Raw genomic sequence first — 16,933 nt, 5'->3', positions numbered from 1 at the left:
ACAGAAGGTGTTAAAAGCAAAGAGAAATACCTGCACAAGAAGGACTTTTCAAATAGGAGGCATAAACTCAAGATGCCTCAATCACTTTGTGCTTCCTTCCCCAGCAGAGAAGAGAAACACTCCTTTTTTTTTAACATCTCAGAATCGGGTGCCTTGTCCCTACTCAGGGCTTTACCATGGGCAAAAGGCCAGTGTCAACTTCTCAGTCTATAGGAGAGTACTGTTTGTTCAACTAATCTACCAGGAGAAGATTCTAAATTAAATTTTCTTGCCTTGTTTTATAAATGATATACTGCTATGCTCAGCATACTTTTTTCCAAATGTTACATGAAATGGAATATGTCAAAGAAAGTTTCAAATTTCATACTTATAACTATACAATCTCTAACATGTAGCAAGATGTTATCAAAGTATAATCTGCTTAAGAGTAATGTTAATTGAGATTTTTACTTGGCTATAATATACATTTGTCATTTCTTGGGGGAAAATTTTTGTCAACTCCCTTCTGAATTATGTTTCTTAATTTTCTTCTGTTTTATTTTTTTTATTCTGCATTTTATTACTGAAATACATTGTCCTACCCATCCCACCCCACCCCACAATAAAAATCTCCCAGATCTCCCATTCCTTCCCTTCATCCCCAAGGCAGTCCTGCACAAGTGCTCGAGAATTCACTTCCCACTGGACATTTTGGAGTGTGTCCAAGGGGTAGCCAAGTGGAAACTACCAGGAGCTTTTGTGGAGAAAAATGGAGAGGGGTGAGGTAGCTCAGGAGGAGCTTATTTGAGGGCTTTGGCCACTTGCTCATAGACAAGCTCGATGTCCTCGACATCTGGACAGGTGGAGACGAACTGTCCGTGCATAAGCATTGGGCAAGTACCGATGCACGCCTTGGCACACCTGAGATGGAGAATCTGTGGTACTTCTTACACACCACCTGTACTATGTGGAGCTTTGGCAATGGGCTGCACTCAGCCAGAATGAGCTCATCGCTATCCAGAAACTTCCTCTCAGAGATGCCCAGCACTGGTCTCATCCACTTCTTCTGGGGGCGGGGCAGGGGGGGTTGTCAAGTAATGGTCTAAACTTTCAGGGCTTTCAGGAGCCCCTTCTCCAGATTATCACTGAGGCTTGGGTTTGAATTCTTGATGTAGGGAGAAAATCTGGCAAGTATGACCAGGCCAGCTGTGTTGTATTCAGGGTTCAGAGTTGCCAATTTGGGGTACCTGGAGGACACAGCACTGCCTCCAAAAATTGCTTAATCTTGCTGGTGACTTGTACACACTTTGTTGCCATACAACAGAAATGGGAGCTGCCTTCTTGAGCACAGCTTCTGTACCATCTTGGTTAACCTCCTGGTGTGGTGGTGATGCTGAAGGTGACTCCCTTGAGCCAGAGCACCATGAAGAGTCTCTGGGAGAAGGGGCCCTCAGTCGTGCCCCATCCCTGGTAGCCTTTACAAACATTCGACCAGAAGTTGTTCTTCAGCCATGGTGCACTGGAGTCCAGGAAGTTGCCTTCGCTGAGGGAAAGGGAGGGGCCCAGGCGCAGGAAGGCCGGTCTCACAAGCAAAGATTCTCTCCCCAAGAGCTAGGACTGTCCCCTCAGCTCAACACCAGCCAGTCACTCACTTTAGACTGGCTCTCCACCAGTCCCGTAGACCCTATACTCAGCTCCTTCAACTCAATCCCCTCTGGGGCTGGATCAAGGAGCTCCTCTATTTTATTTGAATAAAAAATTGACTTTCATCTTAAGTAAGCATGATAAAAAAGAAAATGTCTATCTGAAAAAGTCCACAATATGAGCCCATTCTTTTATTATCCAGTCCTGCAACATTACCTTGGGTATTTTTAGCTTTAGCCAATCTTTCAATATTTACTTTATGTATGTAAATAATACAAGTTCTTTTAGAAATGCTACCTATATTCCAAAAAAGCAATCATTCTGATTGCCCACTGCTGTCATTCCAGTCTTAAGGGTTCTAATCCAAATTCGTGGGTGACTGGAAAGACACCACCCTCATCCTATTGGATTCATTATGAATAACACAAAGATAATGACACCTGTAATTACTGTCAGATAGCTTGCCACCTTCTTAGAAGTTCCCAAAAGCAAGATGCCTCAAATGTGTACTCATAATTGTTTATTAGTCAGTCAGATTACAAAGCAAACTATAGCTTACTCAAAATAAAATGGCACTTTTTCATTTTTTAAATTTGATTTACAGTGTTTCTAAGTTAAACACCGAGTATAAATATGGATATGCATAATATAAATACCTGAGCTATTTGCATGAAAGTACCATTATAAAAAGAAGTTAACCTATAACAAGTTTTGTTTTAGGAGAGTTATTGTTTAAATTCAATGTTGGAAGTAGTCAAATCCCACTAAATAAGGAGATTTTATAAGGCAAATTGTGTGTTTCAGTGAATATTTAAAAAGGAACACTTCAAATTCCTTATCTTCAGATTTTGGAAAATCTTAAGATAAAGAATAAAGTTCTATCTGCTCTCTGGTTTTCTCATTCCCCTCTACATTATAGATTAAATCTCATAATATTGTTTTGAAAGTTGTTATCTTCCTTCCTTCTGACTCCACATTCTATTTTAACACAGTAAATTTGTTAACAATTTGACACCCAAAACTCTATGCCTATTTTCATCTATCTCCATAGTAACTGCATTCAGCACAATGTAAAACATTAAATTAAAGACAACAACATATAACTAAGAAGAAATTGTTTTCTAAGTACTCTGAGCCAGTCCAGTATATCTGCTATAAATTCCATCAACAACTTTGTAATGGAATTGACTATGCCTTTTAAATAATTACCCTTTTGGGAGAAATGACATCAAGTTGACATATAAAATTGTGCGTTATTCTATAGGATTGCTTAAGATACAATAGTAAAGACAAAACAATTGCCCAGGCTGAAATCCAAAGGCAAGGCAAATCCTAAAGGCAGATGTGGCTTCCCCAAGACTGGAGCAAAACTATTACAGTACTTCCCCCAAGGAGGAAACTCACTGGAACATCCCTGAGTCACTTGCAAATTGTTATGTGACATCAACTCACTTCTATCATAAGCAATTTCAATGGAAACATTTAAAGCCACATATGATGATTTCATAGGCCTGAATGTTCTCTTGATAGCTAAAGATGACAGATTCCAAAGGCGATTTAGCCAAGTGACAGTAACCCTGTAGATGCCTGCTAGGAGGGCTGACCAGCACAACATAGTAACTTATTGGTTTATATGTTGGTTTCTCCAGCACCCATCATTATAATGTTCAAGTGCTGTAACATATCAAACATTACGACACAATAGACTACCAAAGGCTTACACAACAAAGCCACACTCTCCTTGGTGAATGATTCAGATAATTACAATGAAAATATCATCAACAAGGATCATAAACTGAAACTAATATTAAAGAAAACAAATGAAGCTCTACTGTGTAGAAAAAAACAACAACCATAAGATTCTGACCTAGAATAATAAAATCCTATAGTTGGAAAGAGTCTTAGAGATCATCTGATTCAGCAATCCACCTGATGCAGAAGTTTATTTTACAATGTTCTTGACAAGTGGCCATTCAGCCTCCCTTTATCCCTGTCCAGTGCCCAAGAGTGCACTATTGTTACTGACTCAAAATTTGCCTTGCTGAAACTTCCACTCATGACTCTGTTTTCTAGAGCTTTTAAATTAATTCTCTGTACTAACTCAGTTGGTTTTTTAAAAATACATAATAATAAAATAGCAAGTACTTATTGAGTACTTACTTTGTGCCAGGCATTTGACTAGGTATTTATATGAATCATCTTATTTATTTAATGATTATAAGTGTAAACTCTGGAGCCAGAATGTCTGAGTTAGAATTCTGGCTCTGCATTTACTAGCTATATGACATTAGAAACGTCATTTAGCCTCTCTGTACTTCAGTTCCTCAACTATAACACAGGAAAAATAATAATGTCTACATGATACGGTTGATAGAAAAATTCAATGCTAGCATATGTAAAGTATTTAGAATAGTGTTCAGCACATGATAACGACTGTAAAAATGTTGTTATGCTACTCATTGTTATTATTATTTCTCATAATCCCATTCTACAGGTGAGAAGGCTGAGGTTTAGTAAAGAGTTTAAGCAACATAAGTCTGGGATTTTCAATTATCATTGTTCATTCACATCTGGAAAAGATTTATTATGTAATTTATTTGCTATTTCTCATGTATTTGCTATTCCATTTAGCTTTGTATATTAGTCTATTTATATTGATTCCATGTTGGGAACTTTCTTCAGTGTTTGATTTGTTCTAAGAGTTTGGAACCAAGAGTATGTCTTCTCCAAAAGAAGCATTCCTAATATCATATTCTCTAGTGCAGGGTTCCTCAAACTTTTTAAACAGGGGGCCAGTTCACTGTCCCTCAGACCGTTGGAGGGCCGGACTATAGTTTAAAAAAAAAACTATGAACAAATTCCTACGCACACGGCACATATCTTATTTTGAAGTAAAAAAACAAAACGGGAACAAATACGATATTTGTATTTGCATATGGCCCGTGGGCCGTAGTTTGAGGACCCCTGCAGTGAAACAAAATCATCTAGTGTTAAACCAGAGATGGTAAATTGTGTTTAAAAAACTGTATTATAAAATGTATCAAGAATCATAAAATAATTTAAAGGCTTTGATTCAATGATCCTACTCATGGAAAGTTATTCTAGGGAAATAATTGAACAAGTGAGCTACATACCTCCAAATCTTCCTTACAGCATTATCAGCTCCATTTCCCAAACTATATTAGGGGTATAGTTAGGTAAATCATGGTAAATAAACATGAAGGGAAATTATGTAGTAATTAAATAATCATTATGAAACATGGAAAGAAGTTTATAATAAATTTTAAAAAGCACCCAAAGTTGAATTATAATGGAATTATCACTATATTTTAAAATTTATCTTTATTGTTGAAAGTATTACAGATGTCCCCCTTTTTCCCCCCTCACTGACCCCCTTCCCCCACTTCTGCCCCTTCCTCAGGCCTTCACTGCACTATTGTCTGTCCATGAATTATGGATATATACATGTAAGTTCTTTGGTTAATCTCTTCCCGTCTGTCCCCCACTCTGAAATTCATCAGTCTGTTGCATGCTTCCATGTCTCTGGGTCTATTTTGTTTGTCAGTTTAATTTGTTCAATAGATTCCACATATAAGTGAGATCATGTGATATTTATCTTTCTCTGACTGGCTTATTTCACTTAGCATAATACTCTCCAGGTCCATCCATGCTGCCTCAAAGGGTAAGAGAGCCTTCCTTTTTTACAGCTGCCTAATATCCCATTGTGTAAATGTACCACAGTTTTTTTAACCATTTATCTATTGATGGGCACTTGGGCTGTTTCCAAATCTTAGCTATTGTGAATAATGCTGCTATGAACATAAGGGTGCACATATTCTTTTTGTTTTTAAAATATTTCATTGATTTCTTTACAGAGAGAAGGGGAGAGGGATAGACAGTTAGAAACATCGATGAGAGAAACATCAATCAGCTGCCTCCTGCACACCGCTTACTGGGGATGTGCCCGCAATCAAGGTACATGCCCTTGACCGGAATCAAACCCGGGACCCTTCAGTCCACAGGCCGATGCTCTATCCCAGTGATGGCGAACCTATGACACGCGTGTCAGAGGTGACACGTGAACTCATTTTTTTGGTTGATTTTTCTTTGTTAAATGGCATTTAAATATATAAAATAAATATCAAAAATATAAATCTTTGTTTTACTATGGTTGCAAATATCAAAAAATTTCTATATGTGACACGGCACCAGAGTTAAGTTAGGGTTTTTTAAAATGCTGACACGCCGAGCTCAAAAGGTTCGCCATCACTGCTCTATCCACTGAGCCAAACCAGTTAGGGTGGTTGCATATCTTCTTTCTGATTGGTGTTTTAGGATTCTTAGGATATATGTCTAGAAATGGGATATCTGAGTCAAATGGCAGTTCCATTTTTAATTTTTTTGAGGAAAAAATTGTTTTTTCATAGTGGTTGTACCAGTCTGCATTCCCACCAGCTATGTACTAGGTAGGGTTCCTTTTTCTCCACATCCTTGCCAGTATTTGTTGTTTGTTCACTATTAATATATGTATACTTGAAGACTGGGAGAAAATATCCCAAAATGGAAATAGTTCTGTTAAAATGATACAAGCACTGGCTCACTTCAAAAAAAATGTTTTTTTATATAATAGGATACTATATTTAGTGACAATGAGCTAAAGCTACATATATTAATATGAATAAGTCTTTTTTTAAGCTTTCTTCCATTTCTTTTCTTTCTTTTCTTTCTCTTTCTTTCTCTTGCTCTTTCTTTCTTTCTTTTTTCTTTCTTTCTTTCTTCCTTTCCACCTTGTCACACCACCATTGAAGCAAAACAACACAATATGCTGCTGCTGCTTCACCCAAAAGTGGTGTTTTTGGTTTTTTTAATATATTTTATTGATTTTTTACAGAGAGGAAGGGAGAGGGATAGAGTGTTAGAAACATTAATGAGAGAGAAACATCGATCAGCTGCCTCCTGCACATCTCCTACTGGGGATGTGCTTGCAACCAAGGTACATGCCCTTGACCAGAATCGAACCCGGGACCTCTCGGTCCGCAGGCCAACGCTTTATCCACTGAGCCAAACCGGTTAGGGCCAAAAGTGGTGTTTTCACTTTGACCTTTCTTGACAGCGCAGTGGGTCATTAGCAAAAGGCCCACGGAGTGCTTTTAAAAGGGGTATGAATAAATCTTGAGCACAAAAATCTTCAGTAAGGTAGATATGACTTCATGTCATTATACAAAGTTGTTAAAACTTATAAATGCCATACCATATATTGTTACAAACACACATACACATGTGGTAAAAGTTTAAATATCCGGATAAAAATGATAAATACTAAAATTTAGGCTAATGATTACCTCTAGGGCTAGGGAGGGAAATTTGTCCAGGGAAAGATTCACCAGGAAAATGTATTTCTTAACCTGGTTAGAGAGTAACCTGGTTATTTAACAGTATTATCTTCTTCCAGTGGTCCTCCACCCATCTGAGCAGTTTATTAAAAATACAAATGTCTGGATGCCACCACTCTAGATTAGATTCAATTGGTTTAAAGTAAAATCTGGGCATCAATAATTTGAAAAGTTCTCAGTTAATTCTAATGAGCACCCAGAGTCAAGAACAATGTATTTTTGGTATAGCTAAACTATATATTAATAATGGTTACAACTGACCTTTAATATTGCTATGTTGTTTTAGCCATAAAAATATGAGGCTATATTTATACATACACACACATACATATATACATATCTTCGATTCTGCTTAACTCAGAAAACTAGAGAACAGTGCAGCTCTCTGAGCCCAGGTATCTGTGGACTCTCTGCTGTCCAAATACAAAGAACCCCGCATGTGCATTATGCAAGAGTGGAAACCAAGCCCAAACAGATCAGGGAAACAGAACTGTTTAAATTGTCATGCCAGCAACAGCACAACTGAAAATGACACCCCCACAGTATTGTTTTCCCTGCAGAGTGAATTTCACAAGAGCTCCCTTGTAGAGAATGACTTCTACGCCTGCAGCTTCCTCCTCTGGGCCTCTCTCTGACTGTAATAAAGGAGAGAAGATAAAGAAGCCGATCTGTTAGGTCTCTGCAAGGCAGGCTTGTTAGATTTCCATGATGCCAGGCCAGCAGCTACAGTGGCAGAATCACCCTGTGGGCCAACAAGGAAGATAAACAATTGCCTTCTGAGGCAATTGAGGATGGTCTCGGAGTCATGAGAAGCAGCCAAAGGAAGCTGCAGTGGCCAATGACAAACTCATCTAGCTTCCTCAGGTTAGGGAGATGAGGAAGCGGAGCTCACAAGTGTTGACGACAGGACTACTCCACTTGCTCACCAGCTGTTCACCCTCCTAAGCCTCTCCCTCTTCTCCATTCCTTTCTGTCAGACTCCCCATGAATTTCTGTCCTGATCTTCTACAGAGTGGGGAATGTGAAGAAGAGGAGAGTAGACGAAGATGAAGTCATAACTTTTGTGTTAAAAAAAACAAAAAAACAGCCGAAACCGGTTTGGCTCAGTGGATAGAGTGTCGGCCTGTGGACTGAAAGGTCCCAGGTTCGATTCCGGTCAAGGGCATGTACCTGGGTTGCGGGCCCATCCCCAGTAGGAGATGTGCAGGAGGCAGCTGATCAATGTTTCTCTCTCATCAATGTTTCTAACTCTCTATCCCTCTCCCTTCCTCTCTGTAAAAAATCAATAAAATATATATATATATATATTTTATATATATATATAAAAACACCAACAACAAATAAATAAATAAAATATAGAAAGAGTAGGGGGAAAGCCAAATTAATAGAATAACTTTTATGAATTGAAATTTTGGTCTTTAGCAACTTAAAATTAGATGCCCTTATAGAGAAAAGAAATGCCACCTTTTGGTGAAAACAGTAACAAAACAGTAACTCATTTCTGCACTATTTATTACACAATCTGTCATCAATGGAACCTAAGTTCTAACAGGACAATTGACACTTACAGTCCTGTTAGTCCAAGGCCCCATCATATGAAACTGTGGGAATATTTTTACTAAGGTACTTGAAAATTCCAATGGGTCACAAAAGGTTAAGTAAAAGGAAAGAAGAGACATATAGAATGAAAGCAGCACTACTAAAATTAATTTTTATTAAGCATCCTAATATTTTTAAATGGGGATATTTGAATAAAATATCCTGGCTAAGACAAGCTAAGGAGTACCATGTTAAAAACAGTGACTTCCTTTTCTTAGAAAAGGGAATTTGTGTCAGCAAGCGGCTCTTATGGTCCATTTGTAGGAAGAAGTTCATTAGAAAAGAGGCCTCTTAATTTTCCCCAGACTGAAGGAACAGTGATTAATTTTGAGATGTTATGGATGAGTGAGCATGTAAACAAACGTGGGCAGAAGCAGGAAGCTAAGGAATGCTAACAACCACTGCTAATGTGCCTGGCACACAAGTTTAAAAAAAAATTATTTCTCCAAAGCTAATCATCCTAACATCAGAAACGAAAGCTGAGGGATTAAGCTCTATTCCAAGAACAGTTTTGACAATATTAATTACATTGGTAAATAAACTCAGAAACAATAAAAATAAATCAAACCATGTTTCAGCTCCAGTGAAAAGGCAGTGTTTGCCAAAAAGGCCCCAACTAAAATCTAAAACCTCTAGAAAGAAAAGAGAATAAAACAATTTTCTACTTTAACAAATATCGTAGTCCTTTTTTATTTATTTATATATTTTATTGATTTTTTACAGAGAGGAAGGGAGAGGAAATAGAGAGTTAGAAACATCGATGAGAGAGAAACATCAATCAGCTGCCTCCTGCACACCCCTTACTAGGGATGTGCCCGCAACCAAGGTACATGCCCTTCACCGGAATCGAACCTGGGACCCTTCAGTCCGCAGGCCAACGCTCTATCCACTGAGCCAAACCAGTTAGAGCACTGCAGTCCTTTTTAAAGAAAATGCTGATTACAAAATTACAAAATGCTGTAATGTCCTAGTGATTCTCTGAAATACATGAAGTTACCTAACAAGAATATAATATGCCTCACATGTAATTAGTCATTTATGCAGTCATCAAGCAAGGAATGCCAAGATTTTCATATGACCTGATGTCTTCAGAAGCAAAGACCAGTCAGACAAGTTCCAGATAGAAAAATAAAAACAGAAAGCTAGAGACTGGGCTTGCATGGAGAAGATAAAGCTTGTCAACAAAGAAGACATGTAATTCTTGGTCCCATGTGAATTAAAAATTCACAATCTAATTAATTTAAAATTCAACAAATCAATCTAATAAATTAAAAACTCAGCACAAACTCTCCATTTAGGTATCTAAATACACTACTTCATCCAGATCATTCTGGATTATAAACATGACAATAATAGTTTATACTTGAGTTTCTTTCACATCAAGATATAAAATGGTTGCCTTATTAATCTCATGCCATGGTGAAGAACAATTAAAAAGAGTTGAGAATATTGACAGTAAATATACACATTCTAGCACACTGTTTTCAAATCTTAGGGCACAAGTCTTAGGTGAAAGGCCATGTGTAAGTTGTCTTCCTGCAATGGCATTGAATACATCTTTTGTATAATTCTTAAAATTCAGACTTCTCCAGTCTAGGGTTGTTGACAGGTAAAGATGATACATTAATACCCAATTTATATCAAATTAGTCCATCTCAGTTCCCATTTTGAGACCCACCCTCCCACCGCTGGTATTGCTTGGAGGTTGTATCTCAGTGGTGGTGTCTACTGAAACAGCTCTAGCTCTACTATATTCATTCATTCATTCCTTTACTCATTCATTCACATATTCATTTACTGGTGATTTAAAGGGCTGTCATGAGGGGATATTATCCACACCCCTTTAACACATTGTATGCGGGAAACGTATTTATACGTTTTATACGTTCTACCAGTGTAGTAGAGCGTGGGACACATATTAATACGTTTTTTATAGACTAGCGGTAGAATGCGGGTAACGTATAAATATGTAAATTAATTTTACTGAACGTTGCTATTTACGCAAAAAATTAGCAAAAATGGCCCGCGCCACCTGTTAGCGCATGATAAAAACTACCCGCAAACAATTTAATTACCATCATTTTCTACAGCAAATACAATTTTAATTTCAATTCAAGTTTCCTAATCTCCAGTCCCAACCAGATGATCACCACTAAACCATTCCTATATCAAAATTCTGGTGATACCACTGCAATCATCTTTCACAATTATTTTTTTCTAAATTATTTTTCTTTTTAAAAAATAAATTTATTGGGTGATACTGGTTAATAAAAGTATATAGGTTTCAAATGTACAAATCTGTATATATCATCTGCATATTGCATTGTGTGTTTACCACCCAAAGTCAAGCCTTCCTCCTCACCATATATTTGACCCTCTTTACCCTTTGTTACTCCCCCACCCCCTTCTATCTGGTAACTACCATACTGTTGTATGTGTCTGTGAGTTTTTGTTTCTCTGTCTTGTTTGTTCATTTGTGTGGGAAGCTGCCTATTGTCTCACTACAGAGAGGTGTGGACAAGGAGCCCGGAATGCTGGTGATCCTTGAGCTCTGGCAAAGGTCAGAGCTATGCACCCACTGTTTAGTCGAGACAATGCTCCAGCGAAAAGTAGCTGAAGCAACTTCCCGACCAGATAGTCATGTAAATCCTCACTGATAAGGTAGTTTGTCTGTTATTGGACATTGCCTGCCTAAGGGCTATAGGTGGATCCCAAACTGAATAAAAGGATGGCAAGGCCTGAGCACAAGCGGAGTCCTTCCTCTTGTGTTGGACTCCCGCCTGGCCCCCCCCCAATTTCCAAATTATTATTTCTTGTCTCATCTCTGTCATTTGCGAGCGGCCCTTCTCCAGAACCCGAACTCTGAACCACGCGGGACGTGGGTCATCACACACTTGTTGTTTTCAATTTTTTATTGAACTAATTGGGGTGACATTGGTTATAAAACCATATAGGTTTCAAGTGTGCAATTCTGTAACACATCATCTGCATACTGCATCATGCACTCACCATCCAAAGTCAAGTCTCTTTCCGCCACCTTTTATCCCCCTCTGCCCTCTTCCACCTCTTTCTCTCTGGTAATAATCATACTGTTGTCTGTGTCTGCTTTTTGTTTGTTCATTTGTTTGCTTGTTTGCTTGTTTTGGGGTTGTTGTTTTTTGTGGGGTTTTTTTTGGGTTTTTTTTGCTTAATCCCTTTACCTTTTTCACCCAGCCCTCCAACCCCCCTCAAACATTTATTTTTCAGGCACTGGTCTGAACACTGGGTATATGGCTAAGATCAAGCTCTGCCCAGGTTTTTATCCTCTGTCTGGATTACAGAGTTGGGGGAATATCTGCTTGAACTGAGGTGGGGACAGGATGGAATTAGGAAGAGAATTCTAATTTCTCAAGATTCTTAAATAGGGAAAGACCTATAAAAAGGAACCAGGATGTAGACATTCCTAAGTATTCTTAATTTAGCAAAAGTAGAACTATAATTGAAGTAGATACTTCTTCGTGTGTCTTTCAGAAATTATAACAATTATTGAGCATGTAAACACATAAATAGTTCCTGACTTACATGCATCTAATACTTATTCTGTCTCTAATATAGAGCAGAACACTCTACAGATTAAGACATTTTCAATCGGGTTAATTGTGGCTTTACAGAGAGGTGGAATAACCTGCTGAAGATAACACTGCTGGTAACAGCGGACTACAGGACTCCCATCCTGCCAGTTTGGCCACAGACCCTGTACCTTTATCCACCATTCCACATGAGCTGTTGATGCCACTAATTTCACTTGTCCTCACATTCTGGAACCCTTTAAAATGTAATAACAATAATTACCTTGAAGGGGGAGCCTGCTGTGATATAAGGAAAAAATTTTTTTACTGAAAATTCGGTTCTTGTCCTGACACTGCTAATTAGCTATGTGAAGGACAAGTATCTCACCTCACCACCTCGGGGTTCCTCCTCTAAAAAAAATGCTGACATGGAACTGAATGGTCTCAAAAGTTTCATTCCTAAAATTTAAAGCTTTAAGAAAAATATATTCTAAGTTAAGGAGAATCTATTTTAAATTAAGGAGTATATCATAATTTAAATTATAAGTCTTGGTCTATAATGACATGTTTCAACTTGAGTATACCTCAAGGAAAATCTCATAGGACTTTTGTTTGTTTCATAGAGGGCTTTAAAACTTTGAATTCTGATATAATCTCAACTAAAAATTATCTCATTTCATTCACCCTTTTCAGGAAGATGAATCCAGCTCTAGCAATGCCTTGGACTCATGAAGCTCCTCTCTTGAGATTTAGCAGAGATAAACACTTTCTGAGTGGGATCTGGATACCTACCTTGATACTATGACAGCAGGTAGTGGTGATGGCCAATGCTGACAGGAAAAGGAGAGTAGCAGAATGTGGGAAGGTGGGAGGGAGACAGGTGGTGGCAGAGGAGAGGGTGGGACCCGCCTGAAAGGTGACACCTCCAGCTGCCCAAGCTCATTATCAGTTGTTGACTTTGCATAGGGAAACAAGTTTCACACACAGTATGCAAATGTTGCCGATTTCTACACAATGTGTACTAACTTATTTAGCCCTTCTTCTAGCCTTAACGCCCCTCTTTCTTTTTCCCTTGATCCAACTCCTGAATACACCTGCTTGAATCCTGCCTAGACAGTAGCTAAGCGTTAGGGGATCCCTGCTTGGAGACAGAATGCAGTTACAAAGAGAATTCTGAAACTGTACTAGATACCCATAGTGTTAATAGCTAGCATTTATTGAGAGCTTACTGTGTGCCAAGCACTGTTCTAAAGCATGTATGTGCCCTGACCGGGTAGCTCAGTTGGTTAGAGCGTTGTCCCGAGATGCCAAGGTTGCGGGTTCAATCCCAGGTCAGGGCACATACAAGATCAACCAATAAATGCATAAATAAGTGGATCAACTAATTGATGGTTCTGTCTCTCCCTCCCTCCCTGCTCTCTCCCTCCCTCCTTCCTTCTCTCTCTAAAGTCAATACAAATAAACATTTAAAAAGAAAACTAAAAATATTAATCAATCCATCAATGCATCAGTCCACCAAATACCCACCAAGTTGTAGAACTTCTTTTGGTGGTTTGGGGGGCAGGGGGAAGAAGAAAAAGAACGTATAAGTACTAACCTTTTGTTTCCCCCCAACAACCCCATGAAATAGGAACAATTATCCTATATTACAGAGAATGTAGGCACCGAGAAGTTAAATAGGAACTGGGTTACAAACTCAGGTGGTTTGGTTCCGGAGTCAGTGCTCCTAACTGCCACCCTATGCTGCCTTGGTGTATAAATTGTTCCCTGGAAACCCAGAATCCATCTTGTAGAATAAGGAAACCAAGCCCAGCAATGTTCAGAGGCTTGCTCACGTCCACATAGCTGGTTAAAGAAATACTAGTAGCCAAGAAAATCCTAACTCCCAACTTCTAGAACAGTGATTTTCTTTATCTTTTGCTGACTCTAATGGGGTTGGGAGTTGGGGTCATCAGAGGGAAATGTCTTGAGTACCTATTCTTGTTTCCTGTAGAATCTGCTCCATGTCCTTATCAATTCTATTGTTCTTCTCTAGGAAGTTTTACTTGGCTTTCCTGAGATGTGACACCCAGAACACATTCTGGCTGAATATCTCCATCAGCAGGGCCCAGGCAGGAGCCCATTACTCATCCTAAGACAGTTTGCCCACTTTTTTAAAGAACAAAAAACAAACAAACAAAAAAAACAACTGCCACCCTAAGCAGAATTTGCCCCAACTCTGATGAGCTTTTCTATTTTCAAAGCCTCCCTCTCCTTTTCCTTCTCCCTCTCCATCCCTCTCATACATGCACCACAGAGTGCAGGCTCTTGAACCAGACTGGGAAGGGCCTAGTCCCAGCTCTACCACTTACCACTGAGGGGGATAAATAAAGTTACTCAGCATTTCTGTGCCTCAGCTTCTTCCTCTGAATAATTAAGATAATAAGCCTCACAGGGTCATTGTAAAGGCCTCTTGTTAGTTAATACTATTAAGCTCTTAATGTTAGCTATTATTGTAGGTAACATTAGTTCTGCAATGTTAACCCACTCTGAGAAATGATTTATAAATATCTTGCTGACAAAACAAAAATCTCTCTCAAGTCCAATCAATATGTGGCAATTATATGTCTGAGATAGTCCAGGACAGCCCAGCATGAACTTCAGTATTCCAAGATCTGGGCCGCTCCAGTCTTTCTCTCTGTGTAACCAGAAGATGTGTCCTTCATTCTTCTGGAGCATTCTGGAGGTGAGTATTAAGTGAAACACACACACACACACACACTCGATACCTTCTAAGGAAAAACAATAATTCTCAAAGGCAGTATATTTATGGTAAGGTATATTAAAGAACAAAATATCTTTCTCTATATAAAAGGATCAGCACAGAGACCCAGATCCACAGCGGAGAGGGCAGGGCACATTACTGTTTAGTTGTACTTCTAGCATCTGCCTGTTGAGCTATTTCCAAGGTTAACACACCTAGCTCATTGTTCTGTATACATACCAGGCCCAGAATCTCATCCCCTATGTTAATTTCTGCAAAGTAACAATGGCAAACAGGAGTTTGCATAACTTCTTGTGCTGTACCCAGTCCCCAAGGAGTCAGGGGATGAGGGTGTAAGATTGATTCTCTAAATTATGTTAATTTCAACATTTTTGTGCATCTTTAGAAAAATTTCAGCATATTTGTTTTAATCAAATATAACATTTATGTATATGTACATTTTTGTGTGTGTGCTTTGGTTGATATATTAACATATCATATAATATGCCAACCAAAATCTTGATAAACTTATTGACTTAGAGATGTTTTGCCCTCTCAATAAATTCACACCTATTTGTTTCAAATGCTTAATCTTCCTGATTAGACAACAAAAATAATTTGAAAAATTATCAAAATCAATTATCACTCAAAATGTATAGCATTGTCCTATAAATGAAACTATATTTGCAAGTTGAGAACCATATTGTGATTAAGTCAAGTAAGAGCTAGGAAGCTACAATCAAACTTCTTACATTCCATCTTCCTGAGTAGTAATTTAAATGTAAATAAGTTTTATCCAAATCAATTCTATCCTAAATCATATGCATAAGTGCAATCATTATGAATAGCAGATGGAACAGATTCAGACAAATAACACTCAAAGCTTAGATGGATGAATAAAAAAGAAACTGTCATTTTGTTCTGGTTACTCAAAGAAAACATCAGGAATAAGAAACTGTTTGGGGAAGTCTGTGATATGAAAAGTGACTTTGTGACCTCATAAAAGGGACATAATAGGAAGAAAGCCTTCAAACTAATTTTTGGCAAATAAATCCAACCTGACTTTCTAGACTGTATATCAATTCATTTTACCTGGTGCTAATTAACTTAAACTTTTTAAATGAGGGTATATAAAAAGAAATTCAAATATATAAAATATTAAGAAGTTAAATGAATTATTAATCAGCATTATGAAATTTCAGCTTGTTTCTACCTCATCAGTCTATATTACAAATTCATATTTATCTTATAATATGCTTCAGATTTGTATTCTCATAATTACCATCAAAATCAATAATGAATCCATAGGAAATAGTCATGTGAAGTTCTGATTCATAGAAAACATTCAGAGAGAAAATATTTTGGCATAAAGAAGCCACTCTTTTGAGGCAAGAAAAAGTCAGATTTCCACTCTGCTACAGTTAGACTGCGTATGGATATTTAGAAAGTTAAATTTAATATAATAGCATTTTTCTTTATCATAAGCACCAGAATCTTATTTTATTGAATTTACTACCATTCTCTTGTCTGCCTATGACCTTATGTGACCTCATGGCAGAGACAGACCATGCTTTATTTGTTCCGGGTGTGGTCCCATCCATGTTTGGGAGAACAGCAGAGCAAAGCAGGATGCACGTGTGTGACCAACACAGGGGAATGCTAGCAGTTTTATGGGTTTTATACTCAGTGGTGCTTCACATTAATTTCCTGTGAGTTATGTCTTAATCTTTAATTGCTTCATTTTGCAGTCAGCCACCAGCTGCAGATAATGCAGGTCACACCGTCACCAGATTAGTCAGTCTCCCACTCCCGAGGATGCGCTGCACATTTGCAAACAGCATTTAGAACAGCAGGCACCAAAGATCACAATAGGCAGACAACTGGGTAAAGGCAGCTGGATTAGAGCCCTGGTCCTCAAAGTGTGATCCTGCACTAGCAGCATCAGAATCACTTGGGAATTTGTTAGAAATGCAAATTCTCAAGCCCTACCTCAGACTTCGTGAATTAGAAAGTAGGCCCAGCAACCT

At 38.2% G+C, this 16,933-nt stretch overlaps 1 pseudogene; it reads right to left on the bottom strand.

Moving 5' to 3' along the window:
- Window positions 1–779: 779 nt before the first annotated feature.
- LOC132232424 (chloride intracellular channel protein 1-like) lies at window positions 780–1,492 on the bottom strand (annotated as a pseudogene).
- Between the last annotated feature and the right edge of the window lie 15,441 nt (window positions 1,493–16,933).

The sequence above is a fragment of the Myotis daubentonii genome, chromosome 4, assembly GCF_963259705.1.
Source record: "Myotis daubentonii chromosome 4, mMyoDau2.1, whole genome shotgun sequence".
Lineage (NCBI taxonomy): Eukaryota > Metazoa > Chordata > Mammalia > Chiroptera > Vespertilionidae > Myotis > Myotis daubentonii.
This window is presented reverse-complemented; position numbering and strand designations above follow the sequence as displayed.